This window comes from Eulemur rufifrons, chromosome 19 (genome assembly GCF_041146395.1).
Source record: "Eulemur rufifrons isolate Redbay chromosome 19, OSU_ERuf_1, whole genome shotgun sequence".
NCBI lineage: Eukaryota > Metazoa > Chordata > Mammalia > Primates > Lemuridae > Eulemur > Eulemur rufifrons.
This window is the reverse complement of record NC_091001.1, coordinates 73,880,235-73,889,637: the sequence shown is the minus strand read 5'-3', so window position 1 is coordinate 73,889,637 and position 9,403 is coordinate 73,880,235. Positions and strand designations below refer to the sequence as shown.

Here is a 9,403-nt window from a genome sequence, read left to right as displayed (position 1 = left end):
CACAGAAGTTTCCACAAACATACAACTTGTTTTTCCTTTTTCTTTTTGGCCAGAACTCAATATCTTTATTAGTGCCTGGTAAATGATGTTTGGGTAGAGCCTAATTAAGGGTGTGTGTCAAAGGGCATGATGGTGAGGGGACTCTTGTTCCCTTTGGGTCCCCGTTTGGCTTGACTTCTGTGTTCAGCAGGCCTTGGCCAGGGAGAAAATATTTACAATGCAGTCTCCTTTAATCCAAGTTGGAGATCAGAGTGAACCAAGAAACAAGGTGCAAGACCAACCAGTCTTTCTTAGGAACCTAACTGCATCAGCACACCCATCATTTCCCCCTCCCTAAAATTTAAATATAGCACAAAATAAATGCTCTACCTCACTCTATATAACCATCAGTCCATGCATAACATGGCCACTCCCTCATCGTTCTGTGTGGTCAGGGACCTTGGTGAATATGCTCTGTGTGTGCACAGGCTATTTTAAAACTAGTGGCCTAAAAATAGTTGTGTACAAATAGAAAACGCATGCTTGTTGAGTTCAGGCTTGCCAAACCCCAGAACTTTTAGCCTCGGAGGATGGCAAGTATATCTTGTTCTATCACCTGGAAATCCTAACCGGGGGACAGTCAAAAGGAACCCAATGTACAAGGCACTCGTACTCAGACCAGTTGTTTTCAACAGCGGCAGTATCACTTTTTGGATGTGGTTTGGAAATTGTGGGTGCATTTTTGGTTATCACAATGATTGAGGGCGTGCTTACTGGCATTTGGTGGCTGGGGCCAGGACTGACAGATGTGTGGAACAGTTCCATAGGATAAGGAAACCGTTTTGCCTGACTTTCAAATGCCCTGCAGGGCATTGATGTGGGCGAAGAATCTATTTATAATTATTTGAACATAGACCCTAACTCTAATTTTCTTTTCTTTCCTTCATTCTTTCTTTTTCTTTTTCTTAGAGATGGGATCTCACTATGTGGCTGAACTCAAACTTCTGAGCTCAAGGGATCTTCCCATCTTAGACTCCTTAGTAGCTGGGACTACAGGTCTGCCACCATGTGTGACTTCCTTTCCCCTTTATATTACACTTAAGACATTATGTTAATTAGAAACATTTTTTTCTGTGTGTAAGTAGGTTATATTACATATGGATTTTATTTCAGGACAGTGAAGGGGGTGTTTTATTATAAAAAGGAGATAGTGGTTCTGATATGATTGAGAACTACCATTCTAGATACTTGCATGTATCTGGACATCCTTTCCATGGCAAATTTCCAGGTTCTCTATAACTAGATCTAACCTTACTCATAGGAGGCAGGGATGCATCAATCCAAGCAGTCCACATTAAAGTCCTAAAGTGTGAAGAGTTTCTGTTGGGGGCTAGCTGTGATTCCTTCTCCTTATCCCATATTAGGAGAAAACTAAAAATAGGAACTGCCAACATTTCTTATAGAAAAGGGAATCACAGTTAAAATGTGTCTGAAGATAGGAAATAAGAATCTCCAGCTGGGGGGAGGAGGAAGGAACAGGAGAGTTTGGGGCTGGGCATCAAATTAAGTGGAAAACTCCACCAAGGACAGACATCTACCTTCTAGACTTCCTCTCCCAAACTCTCCCCCACCACAAATGCACGTGCAGAGCCTGCCCCTGTCTCTAGAAATGTAAACTGCATGTCACAATTAGTCTATACACACCATAAACAGACTCCTTTTGTTCTCAGGGTGTGCGTTGGATGGCAAAAGGTTTATACTAGAATAGGTCATCCACTCAGCTGTAGACATTCCACTGAATGAAGGTGCCAAGTGAAAGGTTTGGAGGGATCTCTAAGAGAAGATCCAGAGAGGCAAAGGTTTCGCTAATCGGGACTCTACAATTACAAGGATCTGAGACCTTTTCCCGTCATTAGGGCAAAGCAGCTGCAAATACTCATAGCACCCGGGAGCAGTGCATTCCACTGCCATCTTACATGCTGAACATTGCGTTGGAAATGGCTGAAGTTTTTTCTTGTTGTTTGTTTTTGAGGGAAACAGGCTAATTAAAACGGAGGTGTTAGGGACCAACCAAAGAGAAGGTTTGATATTTAGAACTTATTTAAAATTATGGGATAGTTCCTGCTGTTAGGTATAATGAGACATCTCAGCAAATAAAAGGATTGGCTGAGAAATACGTGTTGTTTGTCTCCAGGCTGAACCTGCGTCTCTTGTGGATCTACACAGGACCTCTTACGGTGGAGGTGTGGCTTGGACAAAATATTTGCTGAATTAGGTTGAGGCATGTGGACAAGACCAAGATGGAGGGAAGTGATATGGTTAACAGTAGGACCAGCACGGTTGGGTCCCGATGGTGGAGTACGCAGGAGAGCCTTGCCCATGGCGAATTGGGGATGTCTGTGGTGGGGCCTTTATGATGGGTACCGTTGGTGGTGGTATCTTTCAAGCAACAACAGGTTTTTGCAATTCTCCAGGGGAGTAAACCACAGACTATGTGGGAGTTTGACAGCTATTAAAACCAGGGCTCCACAGTTGGGAGGTAGCTTTGCAGTTTGGGGAAGTCTGTTTTCCATGGTTGACTGTAGTATGGTTCAAGTAAGAGGAAAAGAAGATCCCTGGAACTCAGTCACAAGTGGGGCCTTAACAGGAGCCAGACTGGTAGCAAGAAATGGCCCAGTGGCTGTGGTTGGGTCAGCCGCTGTGGGTGGCATTCTCCTAGCTTTAACTGAAGGAGCTGATGTCCTGTTGACAAGATTTGCCTCTGCAGTTTCCCAATGGTCCTGAGTTAGCTGGAGACACCTCCCAGTTGCCTTCCACCCCGGTTACTGGCCTCACCTTTTGGAGACTATGGACAATATCCATAGGACTTCTTCCCCAGGATTTCTTTAACAGAATGAGCTGTAGTGTGAGAAGGATTTTGGAAGATCCAGTTACAATTTGTTTTTAAAAGCATAGGTGGGACAACTGTGGCTAAATAGACAATGAAGAGACATTTAGCACTTTTTTTCTGAACACAGCGCCTTAGACTGCATCCTCTTAGACTGCTCGGCCATCCTGACTGCTTAGCACTTTTTTTCTATTTAAAGGAACGCGGGGTTGGGGTGTTAAAAGATAATACATTTATTTATTCACATTTGAATTGCCTTTGTGATCAAAATAAATGCCTAGTATCATTAAAATAAAATATAGTAAGTGCTTAAAAGATGAAGGACCAACCAAAGGGCAAATAACGGTGAAAGATGACTAACCATCATTTCCTTGAGGACTTCTCTGCCTGGTTTTGTGTGTTCTGTTATTCAAACAATAAAAAGCTCCTGGAACTTCAAAAAAATTAAAAAAAAAAAAAGGATCAGGGGTGTACGACTTGTGTAGTCACACAGGAGGGGGCCCTGTTCTTAGAAGGGACCACACCCAGGTCTTGCTATTGCCATCTTGAAATTATCAATAATTTTTGAATAAGGAGCCCCACATTTTCATTTTGCACTGGGCCCTTCAAATTATGTAGCCAGTCCTGGTCAAGAGCATGAACATCTGAGTCTGAGAGACGTGGGTTCAAATCCAAGCTGTACCATTAGCTGGCTGTATGATCTTGGGCAACTTATTTAACCTCTTTGTCAGTAAAATAGGAACCATGATAGTACCTAGCTCATAGGACTCTTATGAAGACTAAGAGAAACTACATTGCAGTTTTCAGTAGATGTTATTAGTAATATTATCCAATGACAGTGATTCAGATGACATTGCAAAGGCACCAAGGCACCAAGCAGTGTTGGGGTAAAAGTGTTTTTTAAACTCATTTTTTTGGAAGACATTTCTGCTCTGGATGTATATATTGACGTCACCATCCTTGTGGCAAGACAGGCCAAGATAATTTTCCTAATTGCAGGCTTCACTGACACATTTTGTGCCAGAACCGAAGGAGAGTAGGTGTTATTTCAAATCTGTGAATCATCACCACACACTCATGCGCAGCATATTTCTTATAAATTTAAAAGAGTTGAACTCTAACCAAGATAATGGGGACATTATTTTAGAATGTAGAAATATGCCCATATAAAGGCAACTTGCTATTGAAAATACTTACTTCTGCTGCGTGGGCCTGTCGAGTCATTTTATTTGCCATATAGTTATTTAATACAATATTCCCAACCAAAGAAGGCGCAAATCAAAAAATACCATCAGACCCATTTTGCGAGGACTACATATTAATTATCACCTTGCCATGAATAAAATTGATTGCATTGTATTAGAATATGGTTTGTGCTAAGTTAGGAATGAAATGTGGAGGTAAGGCCAAGTGGAAGCATTTTCTTCCATTTTGACTGAACACCCCTTATTAGTTCCTTGCTTATTACTATAATTAAAAATAGTTTTTGTCAGTCTTTGTCCTTTTGAAATTATTTCTGAAGTTGAGAACAAATTTATAAAATGTGAAATGGATTTTTTTAAAAGATTGTAATATAATAAATATGTTGTGAGCCTTCTACTTAGTGAAATATTGCAGCTACCATACTGTGATAAGAAACTCTTCCCCAGAGAGTTGAGTCATTGTTCTGGAAGAAAACTGTTCAATGGCTACGGAGAGAGGATTGCCCCTGTGATGTGGGACCTGAGTTCTTTCCCCCAACCAAGCTGGTTCCACAGTTGCACGTGAAGGTCAAGGTGGTCTTCCAACTCTCTCCAAACACTGTAACCTTGGGCTTTACTCTATGACTTAAATCATTAGAAATAATCTGATAAATGCAGCATTATGGATTTAGGGATGATTTTTCCTCACTTTATATCTTGCTTAAAATTTTTTTTATTGTGCTAAAACCTACACAACAAATTTATTATAACCATTTTTTAAGTGTACGATTCAGTGGGATTAAAGACATTCACCTATCTTGCATTTTTTTAAAGAAGGCTTCAGTGACTGAATCTGCCGAATTGTTGCCACATCTTCTAGATAATTAGTGTAGAACACTGACAAAGGGAAGTGACAGACTTGCCTCTGAAATTCCCAGCTTTGGCCTTTGGGAGCTCTTTCAGATTGGCTCCTGCCTGAGTCCCTCTTGTTTTCTGAGCACTTCCTTTCTTCCTGGCCCGACATTTACTTATATTATTTTTTTTTTTTTGAGACAGAGTCTCACTCTGTTGCCCTGGGTAGAGAGCAGTGGCATCATCACAGCTCACTGCAACCTCAAACTCTTGGGCTCAAGCGATCCTCCTGCCTCAGCCTCCTGAGTAGCTGGGAACTACAGGCGCGTGCCACCGTGCCCAGCTAATTTTCTTCTATTTTTGGTAGAGACGCGGTCTCACTCTTGCTCAGGCTGGTCTCAAACTGCTGATCACAAACGATCCTTTCACTTCGGCCTCCCAGAGTGCTAGGATTACAGGTGTAAGCAACCATGCCTGGCCACACTATATTTACTTTTCTCCAAGCTTATCTTGCATTTTCCCTGCCCCGGCCCTAGAATCACCTGTGCCCCAAAGGGTTGTTTCTGCCTTCCTGGCAACTCTGGGCCGTCTCTAGGCTGGGTAACTTCAGAATTTCTCTGCCATTAAGTGGGCTGTAACCATACCTTCTTCGGTGATCTCTGAACCCTTCCTCCAGATTTGTTCTTTTTTGGGTACTTTTCCTCAGTTCTATAGCACTATTTAGAGCTCTCATTCTATCTTTAGAGTCACTGTCCTGTCATTCATTGCTTAATAATTCTTTATATTACATGCTCCTGCTTAAATTACTGTGTGGCTTTTGCTCTTGATTGGAATTTGACTAATTAAAGTCTACGCTCACTGGGAGAAAGCACAGGTGTTCTCAGTCTTTTGTTAAATCTCATTTCAAGAAAAAGAGAGAAGTCTCCCGTCAAGAAACTTGATGATGATACTGGCACAGATTTTCTGAGTAGAGGATAGAAATGATATAGAAACTCTATCCAGTAGCTCAGGTCTCAGGCCCCACACCCTGGCTTATAGTTAAAGCTACAGTTTTGAGAAAGGGATTTTCCTATACAATGAAGGAACAGCTTCTGAGTATGTATTACAACCTGGAGCTGGTAAGGGTTGAAGACATTTGTTAGACTTCTGCCTACAATTGAGCAAGATAAATTATTCTGGGAATATTATTACTTATAGTGAGACATAAAATGCACCTCCATTTCATTGAGCTTGACACTTAAAAATGAAATAAGAGCCAGAGAGTTTTTAGATTAGTACAGTGTTTTAATATTTAAAAAAAAAAAAAGGTTCTTCTTTTGTCTCTTTCTCATTGCTGCCAAGGATGCATTTCTAAATTTCTCTTTTAAAGAAAATTTCCTGAGTCTAAAAAGGAAGTTTGAAATTCTTTTGAGATTCTGCTGACAGATCAATCTTATTTTAATTTTCTTAAATGTTCTGTTTCTCCTATTCTGCAAATAATGGGTAATTTTACTTGGCTATGGTTTGAACCATCTTCTTAACATAACAGTTCTGTATGTTAACCAGGCTTTAATTAAAGAGTGAAGCTGAGGTCCTACAATGTTCCTTAAAGATTTCCTGGGTTAACTCTACCACACCTATAAATCCCTGATAATTATATCTGTAGCAGAATTGCTCATAAAACGAGGCGCATTGCCAAGGTGATTGCCCATAACCATATATCTTCTTACTTATTTACTTATTTATTTATAGGGTCTTGCTATGTTGCTGGCCTTAAACTGCTGGGCTGAAGTGATCCTCCCACCTCAGCCTTCCAAGTAGGTGGGACTATAGGTACATACCGCCGTGCCTGGCTTCCACACCATATATCTGAAGAAGGAAGGAACAAATAACTCATCTGAATATAAGAGACTTCTTTCTAAAGGATTTGACATCTCTCCCATCATTTTCCTCTATTTGTCCTACTAGTAATCAAGTGAGGCAGGACTCACATTACAGATAAAAAACCAAGTTACATAAATTTGGGAGATTTGTCTAAGAAATTGTCAGTATTAGCATGCAGACTAGAAGTCATATTTTAATTCTCTGTCTAGTAGTCTTTTTTTTTTTTTTTTTTTTTTTTGAGACAGAGGCTAGAGTGCCGTGGCATCCTCCTAGCTCACAGCAACCTCAAACTCCTGGGCTCAAGCAATCCTCCTGCCTCAGCCTCCTGAGTAGCTGGGACTACAGACATGCACCACCATGCCCGGCTAATTTTTTTTTCTATTTTTAGTTGTCCATATAATTTCTTTCTATTTTTAGTAAAGATGGGGTCTCGCTCTTGCTCAGGCTGGTCTCAAACTCCTGACCTTGAGCAATCCTCCCGCCTCAGCCTCCCACAGGCTAGGATTACAGGCGTGAGCCACTGCGCCCGGCCTCTGGCCAGTTGTCTTTATTTAAATATTTGTTTACTAACTTTATCTTTTTCTCAGTATAAGAAAGAGCTGGTTATGTAATGACTAGTTTTTCCTGAATGTGACAATTTCTTTTTTTAAAATAAATCATCTGTCAGGAATAATAAAAGTAAGCATTACTTATAATAATTCCATTACTTACAATAATAATGATAATAATGAAAACAACTTGCATTTGTATAGCATTCTATTAATATTATTCACAAAGTATTTTGACATCTATTATCCAATTTCATCCCCAGAAAAATCTCTGGGAAGTGGATAGAAAAAGCATTATTTTCCTATTTTGTAAGTGGAAAATAAAGGCTCATGTTATAGCCTAAGATGCGAGAAATGACCACCTAAAGACCGAATTGAGGCCGGGCGCGGTGGCTCACGCCTGTAATCCTAGCTCTCTGGGAGGCCGAGGTGGGCGGATCGTTTGAGCTCAGGAGTTCGAGACCAGCCTGAGCAAGAGCGAGACCCCACCTCTAAAAATAGAAAGAAATTATATGGACAGCTAAAAATATATATAGAAAAAATTAGCCGGGCATGGTGGTGCATGCCTGTAGTCCCAGCTACTCGGGAGGCTGAGACAGGAGGATCGCTTGAGCCCAGGAGTTTGAGGTTGCTGTGAGCTAGGCTGACGCCACGGCACTCACTCTAGCCTGGGCAACAGAGTGAGACTCTGTCTCAAAAAAAAAAAAAAAAAAAAAAAAAAAAAAAAAAAAAAAGACCGAATTGAGCCAAATTAGGAGTCTTTATTAGCTGGCCAGCGACCACCCCTGTCCTGGGAAAGTCCAGAGACAGAGAATGGCCCCGATCTTAAAGTGAGCAGGGGTTATATACCTTCACCACTAATAATACACATATGGCTAAAAAAACATGTTGATTACAATAATTCATAAGCAAGCAAACTTACAGAAGCAAATAGCATCCATTAAATCAAGGAACATTTCCTTGAGGAACATCCAAGGAACATTTTTCCCAAGGAACTGCCAAGTGTAGTACAATGTAACTATACACACCTAATGATTTTAAACAATCACTTACAAGTTAATCACTGTATAAAATTTTTTTGTTATTCATGTGTTCTTCTCTACTTCACACAACAGTGAGTCCATACACAAGATGGCTGCACTAGCCTGCATACAAGATGGCTTCCCTTAAGCTCATAAAATTATAGTGAGTACTGTGCTTCATCACAGCTCAGAGAAGTTAAATGACTTTCCTAAGGTCATATAGTTCATATAAGGTCATATAGGATGTAGTGGAAGTTGAATTTGAACCCAGGTTTGTCTTACTCTAAAACTTGTTCTCTTGGCTATTATGCCTTTTATATATTAATACTACATAATAGCCAAAGACATACTACACACATCTGTTGTTCAGTAAATTAAATGTACCCAGAGAGGTCTAATCTGGAAGAGAGATCAAATTTTCAATTGTCTAGTAATGAGTCTAATTCTGAAGTTAGGCAGAGAAAGAGTGGGCATGAGCTAAAATTAAGTGTGTATTCTGTAACATGTGTTGTGATAAACATACATACTACTATAGCGTATAATGTAGCTGTAGTAGTACATTCAGATGCAGTACCCTCATGGACATAATGTAGATATTATTTCTCTCACTCTATAGACAAAGACACTGAAGCTCACAGAAGTTAAGTAACTTATTTAAATCCAGATCCCTCTAATTCCAAAATGAATGCTCTTCGTGGATTAATGTAGTTGATTTTCAAAAAAGATGTCTCTACGGAAAAGTTCTTTAGAGAGCAAGGAAAAAGGGCTGGCCCCTTTCCACCAGCCTGAACAGAGGCCCTACCTTGACGAGGATTGGTGGGTGGAGCCAGGCAGGCCACTGCTGGAACTAATCAAGGTGCCACCTGGGCAGGACATCCTGAGCTTATCTGTTGATCTGATGGGCAGCAAAGAAGATATCATCATTCACGGCCTGGTGACATTACCCATCATCAAGGATACAATTCAAACAAAATCAAATATTCTTTCCACAGGTTTGTCAATATCCATTGACCCATTTGGATTTGATTGTATCCATTGGCAAGGGCACACGCTTAATGGGTTTAGCAAAAG

General features: G+C 40.5%; 1 pseudogene; it reads left to right on the top strand.

Moving 5' to 3' along the window:
* The first annotated feature begins 2,329 nt into the window (after positions 1–2,329).
* LOC138399487 (mitochondrial import inner membrane translocase subunit Tim17-A pseudogene) lies at positions 2,330–2,843 on the top strand (annotated as a pseudogene).
* The last annotated feature ends 6,560 nt before the right edge of the window (positions 2,844–9,403 follow it).